The sequence below is a fragment of the Schistocerca gregaria genome, chromosome 1, assembly GCF_023897955.1.
Source record: "Schistocerca gregaria isolate iqSchGreg1 chromosome 1, iqSchGreg1.2, whole genome shotgun sequence".
Lineage (NCBI taxonomy): Eukaryota > Metazoa > Arthropoda > Insecta > Orthoptera > Acrididae > Schistocerca > Schistocerca gregaria.
This window is the reverse complement of record NC_064920.1, coordinates 385,760,594-385,780,325: the sequence shown is the minus strand read 5'-3', so window position 1 is coordinate 385,780,325 and position 19,732 is coordinate 385,760,594. Positions and strand designations below refer to the sequence as shown.

The 19,732-nt window shown below is 44.8% G+C and overlaps 1 protein-coding gene across 3 annotated transcripts in view; it reads right to left on the bottom strand.

Annotated features, from left to right (window-relative positions):
- LOC126348760 (protein similar-like) overlaps window positions 1-19,732 on the bottom strand; it is a 663,779-nt gene that overhangs the window by 15,562 nt on the left and 628,485 nt on the right. The window lies entirely within an intron of this gene.

The window sequence follows — 19,732 nt, the reverse complement described above, 5'->3', positions numbered from 1 at the left end:
GCGTATTTACGCCAAAGGCGTCGGGTGTTTCCACTGCGAATAGCGTCATCATTTGCGATGATAATTTTCCGTAACAATTTCCTTGCTCTTCAAGTGTAAATGGACAGCTCTTACAACATAAGAAGTGGCCTTTATCAGAGTGCACGCATAAGCCTAAAACAGTGTCTCCTATGATGATTCTTTGCAAATAAAAAGTGTCTTGCTCATACACATATGGTGCTCTGCACAACTGATGATGTAACAAATCAAAATAATTATTTCTTGAACATTTACATAACGACTTTTTTTTCTGCTCAGTTTTCACTAACAAGTGATAGTTTGGCATGACAAAACTGTCATCTTCAAGTAGCCATAAGTGACAGATACAGCATGGAAGTCTGCCGCGGATACGCTTGCGCCAGTTGGTTTGGCAGCCTAAAAAGAAAAAAAAAATGCAAAATTTTTAAAGGTCTGGAATTGTTAAGACAGCGAGACAAAGTGTACACTGCACTGCTGAACGGCGAATATGATAGTGAAACAACTATACTTTTTTGATGAACTCTGTATGATTCACTGGCATTGTATAGCCCTTGTTGAGAAGGTTTACAGTGATATGACACTTGATATAGCTATTCTCAGAGAGAGAGAGAGAGAGAGAGAGAGAGAGAGAGAGAGAGAGAGAGAGAGAGTATAATGCATTGTATGAGGGTCATACTACTGTGGCTGTGCAGCTTCACCTACACTGCTATGCAAAAATTCTATATCGAGGTGGATAGTTTGCTGAACCAGCAGATTATAGTCCTGTATTTCGCACATTCCCGATGTTCTTTGTTGAAGAGTTTATCTGCCAAAATTATCAAGGGCTATATCGTAGAACTCTTTTTATAACCTCTCTCGAATGTCTTTAGCAAATACAGCATTTCACTAAACAACAAGTATTAGTACAAGACCAGTATCAAGTGATCAAACACACCGCCAAGTAATCGCCCCTTCACAAACTACCAGGAAGCATTCTCTGTCTCTAAAAATTTGTCGTAGCAATATTCTTTATTTATTTGCCATACAATGATTGTATTAACGCACAAGTTCCAATTGGTAACGCACAGCCGAGTCGGTGATGACCTTATGTTTCCGCAGACTGGACCACGTATCTAACTGACCCAGCTCAATGTAAAATCTAGTTAGCGAACGAGTTCGCTACCTAGTCACTCCACCGTAAAAAGAGTCTCGCTTTGTTGCCAGCGAATGTAGAAAATATTAAACGCTTACTGATGTCCGCACACTGCGCAAAACGTTGATGATAAATTTCCATTGGAACTATAAATACATGAGCAAGGCACGAAATTTCAATTGCCTTCCGCGAAATCTGGTGGCCTTGGCAGCGCCGTCCTTCGACAAGAAGATAACGGCAGACCTCCCATATGATCGCAGCAGACGCAGCAACAGAGACATTCCGTAATGTCGAAAGAAAACCATGGGAAACAGAGTCCACGTCCGGTTGTACAGAAATTCAGCAGTCGCGACTTTTCACTAAAGTAACCAGCGTCTCTCAAACTCATCAGTAACGCCAACACGGAACAACGAAACATCACTCTCACTGTTTACATCGAAGACACAAGAAATGATTCGTCCGGCTTCTGTAAGACAGCGAAGCCGTTAAAACCGCCAAACTCCAGTGAAAGGAACGAGAGACGCACCCTCTGTATCAGTCATGGGCACCCTTTGATGAAACATCTTTTAACAACGTAAGAAGCGCCTTGTGCTTTAACAAGGCTCACCGATATGTCGTCGAACCGTACTCTGCACGCACACGTGTGACTATGATAACTTTGTTGTCCCCAGAAAGAATCCGGCAGGCTGCGGGAGACCACGAATTACGCTTTTAACGACAAATCACAGAGCCTGGAAGGGACAACAAGCCACTTTGAGAGATGGTATTTGGATGTCAAGAGTTCTTTCCGCCTTCACATTCTGTAGCGGCCACATTCGCAAATAAAAGATAACGCTGAGCTAGCCGCATCAATTGTGCATTTCAATCGACGTTTCGTGCATTTCCCCCTCGTCTTCGTGTACAGTAAAACTATCCGTCAGAACCATAACTAGACCACTCTTTTATACAATGATACTTCCACTAAAGCCTTTCTCTGGCATTAGTTTCCTCTCCGAAGAGTACGCAGCATGTAACTGTAGAGTCTGTGTGTTAAATATTCACGAATCCTGCCGAAGACGATGGATGTAACCTTCGAAGTGTTGAGTAGAAAATACACAACTGACGTGGATGGGCACTGAAATTGCAATAGACAACTTTTTCTTTCTTTTTATATAGTTGCACGTTTCTCGCTGAAGCACTTGTATCCACAGCCGACGGTAATGCACCTTCCGCACTGTATATAAATCCATCGCAAGTTCAGTTCTGAGATGTTTCTGATTGAGGCATTCTCCGTATAGAAACGTATGCTTGCTCTAGAAGCCTTTCGCACATACGGCTTAGTCGTGTCCACTGATGACGCGAGGAGCCGTAAGCTGCGCCACTCACCAGGAGTCGCGGAAGAAACTACTGCTGCTTGTGCGTGGCGAGGCCTGTTACGTGACAGCCCGGAACGTTGTGCTCATGTGTGCACCGGCGAGCGACTGACGCGCGACACGCCGACTGCGCCTGCCCCGAGTCCCCGCCCCCTATTCCTCCCCTCCACCTGCCTCCCAGGGCGTTCACAGTGGAGCAACCAGCTGCCTCTCGCCCCTCCGCTACTCACTGACCACCGAGTGTTGTCAGCGGGACGCTCCGAAGCACTTCCTACCCAGAGCACACACAGTCTCCCACACTCGCTTCACACCTGCTCGGCTGCAGCGCTCACCGGTTCTTCAGCAAGTGCAGTCTGTGGCTGTGATATCTAGTTATTAAAACCGCATATAAAATGTCATTTATACACTGACTTGACAGCAGTCACGGCATATTGATATGCACATTCGCAGCCGGCGGTAGTATAAAGAGCAGTGTGTCGGAGGAGCTGTCATTTGTACTCAGCTGATACATGTGAAACGCTTTCTGATGTGATTATGGTCGCACAACGGGAATTAACAGACTTTGATCTGTGGCGTGGTATTTGGAGCTAGACGCATGAGAGATTCCATTTCGGAAATCGTTAGGAAATACAATTTTCCGAGGTCCGCAGTGTAAAGAGCGTGACGAGAACACCAAATTTTAGGCATTACTTCTCAGGACGGACAACACAGGGGCCGCCGGCTTCAATTAACGACCGAGAGCAGCGGCGTTTCTGTACAGTTGTCAGTGCTAACAGACAGGCAACACTACGTGAAAATAACTGCAGAAATCAATGTGGGAGGTACGATGAACGAATCCGTCAGTACAGTACGGCGAAATTTGGCGGTAATGGGCTATGGTAGCAGACGACGTCGCCTGCACCGCCTTACCTGGGCTCGTGACCATATCTGTTCAACACTACACGACTGGGAAACCGTGGCTTGGTCAGGTGAGTCCCGACTTCAGTCTGTAAGAGCTGATGGTTTGGTTCGAGTGTCGCACAGATCCCACGAAGCCACGGACCCAAGTTGCCGACAAAGCACAGTGCAAGCACGTAGTGGCTCCATAACGATATGGACTGTGTTTACATGCAACGGATTGGGCCCTCTGGTCCGACTGAACCAATGACTGACTGGAAATGGTTGTTTGGTTACTTGGAGGCCATTTGCAGCCGTTTATGGACTTCATGTACTCAAACAACGACGCAGTTTTCATGGATGACAATGTGTCATGCCACTGCGTGAAAGTTCAAGTTACGTTTGAAGAACATACTAGACACTTCACTGACGCAATCGAGAAGCCAATTCGTGCACAAAATCATGTACGTGCAATACTTTCGCAATTATGGACGGCTGTGGCGACAGTACGGCACAATATTTCTGCAGGGTACTTCCAACGATTTGTTCAGTCCATGCCACGTCGAGCTACTGCATTATGCCGGGCAAAAGGCGGTCTGGCGCGATATTAGGAGGTATCCCATGACTTTTGTCACCTCAGTGTGAACCATGTGAACTGCAGAGTGGTGTGTGTGTGTGTGGGGGGGGGGGGGGGGCGTAGTAGCTTATATGTTGCTTGAACGATCACTATGCCAATGGGAGTTCAACGAGCTACAGTGACTGAACGGGGTGGAACGGTCGCTTCGTGAATTCGGATCGTCATGCGGTGAAATGCAGCCCTTGAAGAACCAAGTGCTTCTGGAGTACTTTGTGCGTGACGGGTGACATGGTCTGAAGCGAGCCCGTAAATCTGGTACAAGATAACAGGACATGACGAATATCCCCGGGGAGGGGGGTAAAGGTTGTTAGGAGCAATCGTGAGTGATGAAACAACATTGGAACACCACTACAGGTAAAAGGGAAGTTGGATGGTAACGCCTTGTCGACATAGGTGACAGGGGACCAACTGAGATGGATAGCGTGCAAGAATTGAATGCGACCATATTGTCCAAGCATTCGCCTAACGTAATTTGGGGAACATACGAAAACCTATAGAATTACTAGTAGTTTGTCCGAGCTCCTTTGCCCCTACTGTCTGCCCGAGTCCCCAGAAAAAGTCAGTCGACGTTTCTTGTGCTATAGACCGCATACACTTCTCAACTCTCTTGCCAAACGAAAGCGTCTCCAACGACACACTGGCGCCCAACTGGCAACTAATTGTCTTTTCAAGTGAATTTAGCCCACTCTTGGACTTCAGTGACGGTTGGCTATGTTTAATTTTGTAAAATATGTTAATTGTAGTTTCGGGGATTTAAGTGGCTCATATAATTACAAATTGTTTCTTTATTCAACCAGGCGATGATCATAGCTTTTACTCATGCAACTGCCGATTTCGACTGTAGTACACAATCATCTCAAATCCAGTGATGCAGCATAAAACGGCTCGCACCAACGGATCTAAAGATGACTGCGGATTACAATTTAAATCATGACGAGTACAACCTGTGCTTATATTCTGCTTAAATAAAACAAAAAATACGTTTAAGGCGTTAGAGAGGTTAATTTTAGAATCATACTACACTCTAAGAGCCATACTGGAATGGTAAATTCTGCGTTTTGCTGGGCGGGGAAATTATTTAATGGTTTTCCACAAGCGTCTAGCCGCAGTAGAAATAGGAACCCTTGACTACCGAAGGCACCGATAAATGTTTCTGTTGCGCGGTGCTTGATCGTACTATGTGAAAGCCAGTAGAACAGATGAATTCTAAAAGCAACTCATTACATGGTCAGTTGGTACATTCACTGCTATTCCGGAAGCTACCGCCGCCATTACTCTCTTTGAAATCGAGAACTTACCAATTAAATACTGGTCATTACGTACGTACTACGAAAATAAGTCCCCCCTAAGAAACACAGTGTTATATTTTAGGCATCTCAGTATCTCTTGCCTCCTTGCCTCGGCCGTTTAGTGGGCAGACTGTGACACTAGAGGTCCAGGGCCAATTCCATTGTAATATTAGAATTTTTTTCATGACGTGAATAGTGCCAAGTTGCACCCTGGTGCAGAGTCCACGTTAAATTCGATAAGTGAGTTCTAAGATAGAAAGAAGGCTAGAGCACCGTTGTGGTGGCCGCATTATTAATTTATTATGGCGCCCTTTACATGTACACCCTTCCACTGCAAATCACTGTGAAAGCAAGGCAAAGCGTACTTCACATTCTACCACGTATTAGTATTTCTCCTCATTTCATTCTCATACAGAGCGCTGCAAGAATGAGTACTTAAATGCTCTTGTACGTTCGGTAATTAGTCTAATCTTTTTCGTTCGGTAATTAGTCTAATCTTTTCTTCCCGGTCTCTATGGGAACTATACCTAGAGGGTTGAATATCTCTAGATCATCTGATCTTTAATATTGGTTCTTGAAGCTATGTAAGTAGACTTTAGCCGCATAATTGGTGTTTCTCTCTTCAATCGTCCGCCAATTCATGGCGTGCAGTATTTTGGTGACGTTTTCTCGCAAGTCAAACGAACACTCATTCGTGCAGTCCTTGTTTGTATAAATTCAGTATCGTCCGTTAGTAATATCTGTAATGGTTCCCAAACATTTGATCAATAGCATAAAATGATACGCTCGAGTATTTTGTAAATAGTCATTTTGTAGACGCTCTGTTTATAATTTTTGGAGCACGCTGGTTTACAAATGTGGAATTAGTTTCCTTTTCGATTTGAGTCTTTTGTTGTTCGAAGGTTGCACTGTTTAATCTCAAATTCTCTATTCAACAGTAATTAAGTGTTAGTGGGAAAGTTGTAGAGGGTCTTTCTTAACAGATTTGTTTCCGCAAATAGACGTTGGTCTTCTCACACATCGAAAAAAAACGCCGCTTCAAATATAGTCAATCACGGAACCTCTACCACAAACGGTGCTCTCGTGGCAAGGATAATTTTCGAGGACTCATTTAATACGCGTAGTACGTGCTTGAAAACTTGCGAAACCCTTTCAACATCTGCCTCTTAACTACGATATCCATTTCTGAATATTACCGACACGAATAATTACAGTACCGTTATCAGAGCACAAAGCTATACACACGCAGCCGGCCGAAGTGGCCGAGCAGTTCTAGGCGCTACAATATGGAACCGCGCGACCGCTACGGTCGCAGGTTCGAATCCTGCCTCGGGCATGGATGTGTGTGATGTCCTTAGGTTAGTTAGGTTTAAGTAGTTCTAAGTTCTATGGGACTGATGACCTCAGATGATAAGTCCCATAGTGCTCAGAGCTATTTGGACCATTTTTACACACACACACACACACACACACACACACACACACACACACACACACACACACCAGGGTCCCCATTTTCTGTTGCAGCTAGACACCTGTTTCGTTTCACGCACGGTATTTATTTCGAGTGTGGGAAGAGGCCATGGCCCCCTTTATTAGGAGAATAGCAGAATGCTAAACATGGCAGCGCTTCCCTGCGCGCCCGCGCCACAACACACCACGTGCGGCGTGACGGATGTTCGAGTTGACATTCAGGTTATGCGGCAGTTCGGCTGCTGGGAGCGGGACAGCCGAGCCGCCCCTCGAGACAGCGGCATCGCGACCGTCGGCGGAAAGATTGATGCTCCGCACACAGCCGTGGGCAGCAATCGGGCTTCTACATCGCACAGCGCCGTCCGGGAAACCTGCTCCAGTCGTTTGGCTTTCTACACTTCAACGCTTTACAGCCGCGATAAGCATGTCGATTACTCGCTTGTTTTCTGATACTCCGGTAAATACTGACAACAATGGTCTTCCTGTAGTCCGCGATGAGGAACAAGTTGCCAGACAGAACCGACTCGATAAATTTTATCTAATGAAATACAGCAATACAACTTCGTGGAGCAGCTAGATGAGCTGGGAAAGGTGTAGGACTATTCTGAAACACTGGTCCTGATAATATACCTATTCTCTCCTTCAATATATGTAAGGAAAGAACGAACGATCCTGCTACAAATCCTAGGCATATTGCCTTATGGGAACGCAATGAGCGTTTTGTACATTTATTTATTTATTTATTTCAAGTCAGATCACACAAATGATACCATTACCGCATTCTACTTACTACCAAGACATCACTGGATGTTCCGAACATGTTGCACGGTAAAAACTGAACACCTCTTTAACGTGGTCCGACAGATGAAAGGGAAAAAGAATTTCACATCACGCATTGGCTGCACTGACCTTTATCGCTTTACGATTATCTGTAATTGTTACAATACAATCTCTCCTATAACAATGGTTGAATTACACTTTAAGTGGGCACACAAAATAATTTTCAAACGGTTCAAGCTGTAGACAGAAGGATTTCGACGAGTGACATGTCCGAAGGGCCAAGTACTGTTTTCCTCGAGTTTAAACTTTTACTTTCTTAGTTGCGGTGAGACTGATGCAATTATTTATAATAAAAGCAAAAGGCGAAGGATCTACCTCATCTTGATGAGAAACAGAACTACTTATTGATTTTAATAGCCTCTGGGAGCCTTATAACTGAATACTGTGCCTTTTAGTCTATGAGGAGAATCGTTTCCCAAAGATATACAGCAAATGACTTATGCCCATGGCCGAAATGTGCCGGCATAGAGCAGTTTCAGCCCTGTTATCCAATATTTACGTCGCAAGATAAGCGAAAAAGTCCTATGGCGGCAGCTTTGGTCAGCACTTGTTGTAAACCGGACTACTTTGCAAAATGTTGCACTTCAAACACTGATTAGCGATATACACTATACTGCTTTTCACAAGAGCTATGGAAAGTGTTCAAAAGCTATCCACAGTTGCATTAAAGGCAAGGTACAACTGGTGTCTTGTATCTTAATAGGACTAAATGTTACGGGTATAAACCACACACAAAAAACCTCGTTTCCCCCATTACGTGGTGTAAAATTGCCGGGAACACTATTTCGCAATCAAAATGTGATAGTTGTCCACGCTAGACTGATCTTGGTTCGCTCGTTACACACACACACACACACACACACACACACACACACACACACACACACACCTGCACCGCTTGCACGCGTCCTAACGCATTTACAACCTTCGAAGCATTTGTCTCCTGATACGTCATAAAAATTGTGTACGTCCTGGCCAGCAGTAATACGGAATTTCCAAGATATCTGAGAATATATAGTTTCGTGCGTTCAGTCGTCTGAGTACTATACTACTCATAAATGGTCGCTTGCCAATAAAATAGTTACCTGTCTACGTTTACGATAAAGGTGTTTTTAGAACTGGTTGTAAGTACCTCGAATTAAAACTAAATACAATTCGAGCAGCAAGAACTTCATTGTCAAACGTTAGGACAGAGGGGTACCGTCCCTCTTTCGTTTCAGCATCCACTTTTTTTTCATATACTATCACTTTTGTACACATGAAAACTATTTAGTATAGTTGAATTGCGGTCCTGGTCGTAAGGTATCATGATAATGTTTAGATCGTCTCAGAAGACATTCGAATTGTTTTTCCGGAGATAGATACCACATCTCCAGGCAGAGTAAGACTACGAAATTAATATGGTTCTCGAAATAGTCTTCCGATTAATAACTGCTTCGGGTTTTAGGCCCTAGACAGAGCCCTGGTAAGTAAAATCTTTTATATGTGGCTCTATTTACATCAATAGGTTTACGATACGGATCGACCCCACCTTGTTTTCAGATGCACTGCCCGCCTAAGTGTGAATAATCCGATTGGACGTCGAAGTGGAGCACTGCCATAGATGGCATTTGTAAAAAAAATACCTCGTGTGCTTTTCATATCCTTCTGGAAATCTCTTTAAAACTGAGTCCCGCGCTCTGTTCTTTACTCTCATGTTTCTGAATCAGTGCAAGACAGGGAGACTAACGACATGTGCACTGACGCTCTTCATTCCATCCACTATAAGCACAGTAACTGAGGTCGTACTAAACATCGCAAACTCACAATTTTTTATAACGAAATTATTAGATGTCTTTTGAGTAACACGCTGCTTGGCGTACATTCGTTAACGTACTTTCGCAATGTATTCGTTTCCAAGAAAGTTTATGTGGAAATTTCCATTCTTAATATCTTGTACTTGATTTGTGATGTTCATCGTGTACTGGAGTTTGTTTTGCGTATCGCATTCCAATACGCCGCTCTCCGATGGAAACATTTTGTCAACTGGATAAATGGCGAATTTTAACTTGATAACTATTTGGTTCAAAAATGGCTCAAATAGCTCGGAGCAGTATGGGACTTAACTGCCAGGTCATCAGTCCCCTATAACTTAGAACTACTTAAACCTAACTAACCTAAGGTCACCACACACATCCATGCCCGAGGCAGGATTCGAGCCGCGACCGTAGTGGCTGCGCGGTTCCGGACTATAGCGCCTAGAACCGCTCGGCCACTCTGGCCGGCTACAACTCTCTGCCATGTTACATGGGCTAAGGGCGTAATCCAGTGTTAGTGGTGATCCGTCCCTGGGATAAAGAGCTTAAGATCGGCGGCCCCACAAATCTTCTGATAGCTACGGCCAGTGTGCCGGCACCGAGGTTCCTCCTCTCCCTCAAGTTCACCTCCATCTTCTCACGTAACGAGACGCGCATCACACTACATGTGATACCTGTACTAATCATAGATATCTACACAATACATTCGGACACGCAACGAGCCATTTCGGGTCCAATGTCCTTGCTAGGAGCTTTACTAAAGCTGCCGAGGATTACAGACAAACGTTCAGCGCGCAAAATTACGAACACATGCTACTTTTTGCGGCAACAATAGAAGCTTTCCCTTGCGCAGTCGTTGCCTGCAGACTGGAACACGATACATAAGGCCTTTTCGCCAGTGCCTTCCAGTGTCTCTTGAATATAATCGCAAAAATGAGCTGTATTAAATTGGGCTTCGTCATACCACAACCCACCGATATGACATACTGCCCGCTTTTAGCCGTTACGGCATCTGCAAATAAACTGTGAGGTGTTCAGAAGATTCGCTGTAACAGCACAGATAACGAAAATAGTGATAAGCGCATGAAATTTATGACTGCCAGACGTATTACGTCTACACGTTTACTTCGTTCGCATGAGAGTACGACGGATTAATTTCACAGCTCGCTGAATGAGGCTGGCGTAAGGATGTTCTTGGCCGTGGCCTTTTCGTTTGAATCATGTCGTCCCTCAGATGAGACTGTTTTGGGAATTCACACCTTTCGATGACGAGAGAAGGGAAAGGGAGAGAAGATTATGTGTGCAGTCGTTCTGCGTACGATGGAAGCTTTGTTAGGTATGTTTCAGTTTTAAATGACCAGGTAAACGAAGAACGAATGGAGAATCAGGCGAGCTTTTTCTCTCCGCTGCGGAAAACTGGTTTAACGGGTGTGGGACGTCAAACGGGCCGACTCGGAACAGGAGAAGCATCACAGAACATTTTTATTTCTAGTGTCTATACTTTTACAAATAAATTCATAAAACTTTTTCAGCATCAGCAGGAAGGATTCGGGATTCACACTCATTGCATTGGAAGTTCGAAAACATAACAAAATATTTTTTTATTTGTGAAATGTCATCATTTTTTCACTTACTAATGGCTGCATTTGTTGCTATAGGTCCACTTTTCTTCATAAGTTAGAGAGATTCTTCGATGAATTTTGCACCTCATACATATCATACTCACTGGTGTATGAAACTCTAGAATTTATTTAATTTATGAAAAAAACGAATGAACTGTTATATTTTAAACATCATGTTTAGGAAAAACACAAATTTTATAGTTAATTACCTCAACTTTTACCACAGTTTTTAATAGATTTGGAAAATTCTAGAGTTTCATACACCTTTAAGTATGGTTTGTACGCTCTGCACAATTCATCGAACAATCTCTCTTACTTATGAAGAAAAGTGTACCTAGAGCACCAAATACTGCCATTAGTAAGTGAAATAAATGAAATTTCACGTGTAAAAAACAATTATTTCGTTATGTTTTCGAACTTCCACTGCTATGAGTGTGAATTCAGAATCCTTCCTGGTCATGCTGACAAAGTTTTATGAATTTATTTGTAAAGGTATAGACAGTGTAAATTAAAATGCCCTGTGGTGCCTCTCCTGCTCCAAGTCGGCCTGTTTGACGTCCTACCCCCCCTTAAGTAACTGCTCGGACTGGGCGCTGTACCAGTTCTCTACAAGTACTGATTGTACACGAGCTCACTCAATCTTCGGCACGGAATCGTCTCCCCGAAATACGCGCTTATCTGAATACGCATATCTATCGAATGCTTAAGCTGTTCTATACTCTGGCAGAGGTACACTATACGGAATATCTATTCTGTGTAATTTGTCGAGTCAGATTCCGCCACGCTTAGGTTTCGTGCCTGCGACGCGAGCCCGTGGCCCTTGGACATAGATCCACCCGTGTTCTGCCTCGCCTGTTGAGGCACCGACGGTGGTCTGCGGCTGCGCTGGATCGGAAGTTGCGTCAGGCTGGTGCGAGTGCTGTGCGTTGCGCGCCAGATTGTCTCAATTGGGGCCTGACACGGGCATAATGCGGCTGCCTCGTTTAGCCCACTTGGCGCGCCGGCCAGCTCGCTCCACGCTTTTCGCTAAGGCCTTTGTATTTCAGATTTGTGCACCTCATCTTCCGAAACTTCCTCTACTTTTAGCGCATCGCCCCCCCCCCCCCCTCCGACCGCATTTTTGAAGGAGCCTCCGTTTCTCTACAGCTTGAACTCGTTAACAATTTTTAAGGGTAGTTAAATATGACTGGCTAACTGCCCTCGTGTAGTGTAAGCGGTTACGAGACTCACTACGAAGCGTTTAAGGGAGACACTTTTATGGTTCATTGTTTCATTTCCAAGAAATACGGCCTGCAGCTGTGTCCTGCGTGACGTAGCCGGTCACGTTTCTGTTTGCTCGGCTTATCGGAGCTACTGATGGCATCCACGCGGAACTCTGCTCTCGCTCTCCGTACGGGTATGGGAAGAGAGTACGTCTTACACATTTGTTGCGTTATATTAAAAGTGTTTCGAACCGTAGGGTTTGCGAGGGATGTATCAATCCTTGTTCCTTATAAGGCTGCATACTCGGCTTTTTCTTACGTTCAGCGCACGTAATGAGTGAGCGACACATCGCGGGGAAGGGGGGGGGGGGAGGAGTACCAGAAATTTAGGGCAGTCACTGAAGTTGTAGTACCGAAACTGTGTAATAAAAATGGTTCAAATGGCTCTGACCACTATGGGACTTAACTTCTGAGGTCATCAGTCCCCTAGAACTTAGAACTACTTAAACCTAACTAACCTAAGGACATCACACACATCCATGCCCGAGGCTGGATTCGAACCTGCGACCGTAGCGGTTGCGTTGTTCCAGATTGTAGCGCCTAGAAGCGCTCGGCCACCCGAGCCGGCAACTATGTAATCAGTGGTGTTTTATCTTCCTGTCCAAAACGTTTCAGAGTTATGCGTGTAATCAACTTTCGTAAACGAGTACCACCGGAACCGCGAAGAAATTCTTCGGAAGCAGCTTTGGATCCACACAGTGGTGAGCTCTAACTCAGAGATTCTTACATCCAAAATAAAGCCACTGGTTGGTTGTCTTTTCCGTTTGTTACGGGAATGAAAGTTGAATGACTCATCCCCTTTTGTTAGACCATTGGGTCAATTTCCCTTTTCCACAGAAAAGAAAATTCCGTCAGAGGTTAGGGAGCTCTAACACAGAGTATAATGTGGCATAACATAAGAATCCTAGGTAGTTTTTTATTGCATCACCCACGGAAAGCAGTGGGGAGAGGGAAAAAGTACGACGAGTGTTCAATAAGTAATGCAATACTTTTTTCTCGGCTAATTTCTCTTGATGGAATGAGGAATTCGCTATGGGACATCCTGGGACATTCCCGCTTCAGCTCCTATATTTTCCTGAGTACCGATAGGGTGCATGGCTACACGTATCCTTCAAAATGGTGTCTGTAACGGAAGGTGCGTTCCAAGCACAAAGCTGTCACCGAGTTTCTTTTAACGGACAACCAGAGCATCGCAGATATTCATAGGCGCTTGCAGAATGTCTACCAGGAGACTTGACAGTGAACAAAAGCACTGTGAGTCGTTGGGCGAGGCGTCTGTCAACGAAGACGCGCAAACCTGTTCGATCCCCCGCGAGCCGGCCGGCCGCACAGACATTGACTTCTGCGATGTTGGAATGTGAGGACATTCTCATTCCATTTGATGCAAAAGAACTTCTCCTTCTCCATGACAACATAAGGCTTCACACAAGTCTGCGCGCCCGGGAGGAGATAAAACTTCACTGGACTCCTCTTCCTATTCCATCCTACGGCCCGGTCTCGCACCTTCCGACTTCCTTTGGTACTCCGCGAGAAGCAGTACGTGGACGATGGGGAGGTACTGATGCAGCAGAATGTTGGTTCCGTCGTCGACCAGTAGACCGGTACGATACGAGCATACAAGTCCTTCTAGTGAGGTGGCGTAAGGCCTTAGCATTGAATGGAAAAGATGTAGAAAACTAGAGAATTTTGTAGCCAAATGAGTGGGGAATAATACAGTGAATTGGAATTCTGAATAAAACCAACCTGCTTTCACGAAAAATATGCTGCATTACTTACTGAGCGCCGCTCGTTCTTTACTTTGTAAAGCACAATTTAATGCATTACGTTACGCTCTGGGTTGAGTATAAAGTTCATTCGTGCATTCTACAATTTTTATCGCAATATTTTATACAGATCATCACTGGTGCAACGAAATATCTGTAACCCCTGTTGTGAGATAATATATATAAAAGGTAAGTGTTAAGCAACCCAGTATGTGAAGCATTGTGATACAGTTCAATCGAAATATAAGCATTCGAGAAAAAATCTGCACCACCTGTGGTGGTAAACTTAACATCTTCAGGCGACCGCCAAGTCTATCTATTACCCCGTCTTTCCAAAGCAGCAGAAAAGAATGTCGGATTACGGTCCTGAGAAGAAAGCTAACCCGGTGTGTCGTTAATTTCATTCTATGGTTGCCTGCATTCTAATTTCGAGCGACTGGCAGGCGCTGCACCGCCTAATTCTGGATCCTCGTTGGCAGTGATTCTAGAAACGCTTCCTCTGCACACATAATCGCTGTCATCGAAATTCTGCGTACAGCCGATTGGGAGAGCTACGCACAAACGTGCTTTCCTATTCTCTTTCAGAAGAGTTGTCAGACAAGTTTGTTACTGTCAATCTCTATCAGATATCTTTGATGATTTCGATCAAATAATTGGAAGACAATTCTATCACTGAGGTCAGGTCTATCTTCTCTTCATTGCCAACTTGCTGGCGTACGGCGAATGAAGTTCACCGGGCGAAGAGGTGAAGATGTTGACCTTGCAGTCCGGGAAGAGCGGGGTACAAACGTCTTATGGTCAGTCAGCTTCTCAAACTAGTTTTATGAAATGCCGGGGTTGTTCCTTCGAAAAGAACACGACCTGTTTCCCATGTGCGCTTCTGCTACCCGTCTCTAGTGACCCAGTCGTCGGCGCTACGGTAAACCCCTTTCCTTGTTCGAATTAACTTTCCGGCAACGAATAAGTTAGTTGAAAATTAATGTTATAAAGTCGAAGCCTTGTCATATACTGCAAATTACTGGTTGGTATCGAAGGCCATTGAAGCACACAAACATACATCTTCCGAAGAAATATGAGCTCAGCTAAACGGCTAGAACAAGAAGTAACGTGCGAGTATGGACAGTCAAACACACCTATTGTGTTCGGATCTGATGTACCGATGAAAGTAATTCACCACACTCATATTAAATGTTACAACCCTACAATGTGTATAGGGCGGGCAGAATAGAGATGCAAATTTTCGCAAAACGATAAGAGTGTGTGATGCAGTAAAGAACAGAGTTGGCTGTACGCGAGACTGGCCCAAGTGGCCCTGGGTGGCAGCTATCTACGTACGTGACGCTACGCTGGGCTACGAGGGCGGCAGCGAACTCCCAAGTTGGCCGCCGCCGTGAACACCCCTTGCATCACAAGCAGTGGGGACGGAAGGCGCAGCGCAAACTGTCCACAACCAGGGGTGTGGGCTACGCGAACTCAGCGTCGATTAAAGGCCGAGTAACCGTGACTCTACTATGAGCTTCCTGAGTGACCGTTACAATTTTTAAGTGGACTCCGAAGATGTCGATTTTGAGCACGTGTTGCAAACGACAGATGACAGAAAATATGAGGACGTACTATGAACAATGTTAATTTTTAGGCGTAAACGTACATGCGCGTCGCAACAATTACGTGTGTGCCATACCGAATAAGCTGATTGTTGTACTTTTCATGAATTCGTTGCAATCGGAATGCAGTGGCAAAGTAGGAATACACAAAGGAGTTCTGCTAACAGGAAATGTTGCTGTTGAAATGGATCAATTTGCTTTTATACCACACTATGGAAATCTGCAACTGTTGTCTGATGGTTAAGAGAGGAGTTGTGATTATTTTGATAATCTTCTCACAAGTCACAGAAGAAATGCAAAGGGATTGGAACAATAGCAGCCGTTTCGAGAATGAATTTTTCACTCTGCAGCACGGCGTACACTGATATGAAGCTTCCTAGCACATTAAAACTGTGTGCCCGGGATCTCTACCTTTCGCCGCGCGGAGTAGCGGCATGGTCTAGGACGCCATGCCACGATTCGCGCGGCTACCCCCGATGGAGGTTCGAGTTCTCCCCCGGGCATGGGTGTGTGTCTTGTCCTTAGCGTAAGTTAGTTTAAGTTAGATTAAGTAGTGTGTAAGCTTAGGGACCGATGACCTCAGCAGTTTGGTCCCACAGGATCTTACCACATATCTTTACCTTTCACGGGCACGTGTTCAACCGTCTGAGATGTACCCAAGCACGACTCACTGCCAGTTCTCTCAACATTATTTCCGCCAGTACATTTTCCACCTTCCAGACTTCACAGAATGCTCCTACAAAACTCGCACGACTGGGATATTGCCGAGACATGGCTTAACCAGGGAATGTTTCCATAACATGTTTTAATCTGCCATGAAGTTTCAATAGCAGTCGTTATTTATACAAGATTTTTAACGTCCCGTCGAGATGAGGTCGGAATTCCGGCTCCTTTGGAAAATGGCGGGGAAGGAAATCGGTCATGGTCTTGTCGATGGAGCCATCGTCTGAAGCTGATTAAGGTAACCAATGGAAAGCTAAATTGTAGTAGCCGAAGAAACCCTCTGCGCCCAGCGCTTCACCAGCAAACGAATCCAAGGTTAGCAATGAGCCAAAAAAAGTCTGTACAGGACATGTTGAAACGAATGGGCTTTTCACATACAGGAAAACAGGCTATGAAAAATGATGCAAAGATTATGTAAATACAGAGATATCTCAGTGTGTATATCATGCAGAATTCGATATCTCAGTGTGTATATCATGCAGAATTCGATGCCACGTCCTACGGAATGTAATGTGGAATATCAGTTACACAATGAACATGGCTTGGATATCAAATCCTTCAAAGGTGCTTCGGGTTACAGGGTTCTCCCGCAGAACTCAGAATTCCAGCTAGCATGCGACTGCTACTGATGGCTACGCTCAACGTGGCATTTTTGAAAGTGCATAACGCAAAGATATACCCTTCAATTTGTCAGGAAAAGTTTCCTAGTGTTGTGGGTGAAGGTGTGCACTGGCTAATATAAATAATTTCATGGTGCTATAACAATGCGTTTGCTGACTCGTGATGCTACAGCGTTTAAACTTTTCTACATGGTTAGTTCATTCTTGAAGTTTCTCTTTATTTTTGTTAGATTCTGGTAGGCGGTATATTTCCGACATCAAAACCCGCGCAAACGTAGGTTGTCACGTTGGCTGATACGATGCGTCCACAACTGACGGTCTTGCAGACATTAACTGACAAGTTAACGAGAAACCACGGCACTACGAACACTGTATGAAGAAAGTACGAGAATGATTTGCAACAAGTAAACAGTCACAAGTAGAAGCGACTGTGGCTGAATGCAAATATTCTCCGAAATTGGTGGGCTGTCTGTATAAAATTTATTCACAACGCTTTGAGTTCTGTCAATACCGAAAAGCTTGTTGAGCTCGAGTCAGTGATCGATAAATCGGTCATCGCGTATTTTCTGATGTATCTATACACGGAAAAAAATTGTAATAAGGACAGCAATTGCCGACAACTACTTTCAAATTTCTCGCTGTAAACAAACGTCTAAATGAAATTTAGGGGAACTTTAAATCTCATTGACTCGACAATAATGGGTAACTCCAGAACTAGCATTAGTCTTGAGTAATTTATGATCATCAGCACTAAATAACACAAAGCAGGGCCCTGAGCTTCGCTGACAGTGGTCAACATACAAGTCACTGTGCCGCCTCGTTTGATCCAGCTGTCTCGATAACCCGAATCCTTTTGCTAATTACCCGAATGCCAGTGACAGCGAAAGCCACACCTTTTAATGGCAGGTTAAGAGTTCTGTCGACATCAAGCAAGTAGAGACGAAGTATGGAAGAAGATATGGACTGAATGTGGAGGACGCTCGATGAAACATGCTTTTCCCCACTGCCATGATTAAACAACAGAAGATAACCGACCAGCACCTACTGGGTACGAGATCTTTACAGGTGCAGGATCTGGACGTAGCAATCGGGAATAAGGAACAATCCTGCTGTATAAAGAAGCGTTTCAGCACGAATTTGAAGCAGTTAAGAGGAACGCTAATTGCTACGGCAGCGGATATTAAGACTTCATATTTCGACAGCAGCGTCTCGCTCCTGCAACAAATAAATAAATAAATATCCACAATCTTCTTTGTTACGCGGCGCAGTCAGTAAACATTCAGACATGTAACTGTTAGAGTATGATCTCGTTACCTTACATTCGGTCTGTGTAGACGACGTTAAACTAGTGGAACCCCCTGCATAGCACAAAAGAAATGCATTCTCCCGATCTCATGGCAACAGGGGAAACTTCGAAGTGGGTCGCCACACCAGGAAGTGAACGCAGCCTCCCCAGCGAAATTCCAATTTGTGTGCTCGGGTCGCTACACCGCTGTCGCTGCGAATGAGTCTAACATGGAGTCGGCCGCCGTGTTAGTAGATTTTATTGGACGGGGACCTCGTGTCAACACCCGGACAAGGCCTTCGCTTGCCACTGGAAATGTTCCACATCCGACGCTGGCGGCAAACGAAGGCGAGCGGCTCTGCGTTACCGAAGTGCCAAACGGCCCGTTGGCTGACGCAGCAGCCAATTAACGAAAGGCGAACGAGCACTAACGTCGGCTGCAGACTCCGGGACCCGACTGCCCCATCAGATGCGCCTCCCAGCTGCTCTGCTATTTACATCGGCCAGCATGTGAGCGTCTATTCTTACCTAACTGCCGCTGCCTTACATAAGGGCTAGTGTGGCCGGCGGCCAAACGCTGTCGGGCATACTGTACGTACAGGAGCGGCTTTCCTCACACATCGATACTGGGGCTTCATTCCCGAAGCGGCGAGACCGTTCCCTTCGAGGTCAGAAAACAGAATTCTTCAGAGGTCCATGACATTAGGCAGTAACAAAGCATTTATTCGGTGATGTATTTCACAATGTGTCTTAGTTTGGCTATTTTAATAAGCCAAACGCATAAGAAATCGCACGGAGTATGGAATGCAATGGACGAGTAACGGCAGATGTAAACTATGATGTGGTTCCTGAGTTGTGCATTTGTAGACATGACGATATAAGCATTTTTCACAAATGGCATGGGTTCGAATGCGGATCTCATTATTCGGTTACGTCTTTCACAACGTATCTAAATATTGCTGTTTTAGTCGTCCAAAAGGGTATGAACTTGCACGGGGTGTGGACCGCAGGAGAGAGGTACTGACAGATGTGTGTAAGGAAAGTAACGTGGCTGATTCTTTTATATACCAAAGTTTTTATTTATTTCAAACAACTATACTGTCCCCTTCAAAGTAGTTTCCTCCCGCAGCCTACACCGGCAGAGTCGTCGTTTCCAGTCTTGGTTTCAATTGGTAGGGCCTTTAACATGTCGGTCATATTCTTTTGAATGTCTTCTGTAGTTCGAAACTGATGTACTTTTCAGACATTTTTCAATTTCAGGAAAAGATAAAAAGCCACAAGCACTCAGATCGGGTGAATAAGGGGGCTGTGGAACAACAGGAAAGCCTTTACAAGTTAAAAATTTCGTCATGGAAGTGGCCGTGTGGCATGGGGCATTGTCATGGTGTAGCATCCACTTCTCTGCAATGTATAATCTCACTAAATTCACTCTTTTCCTGA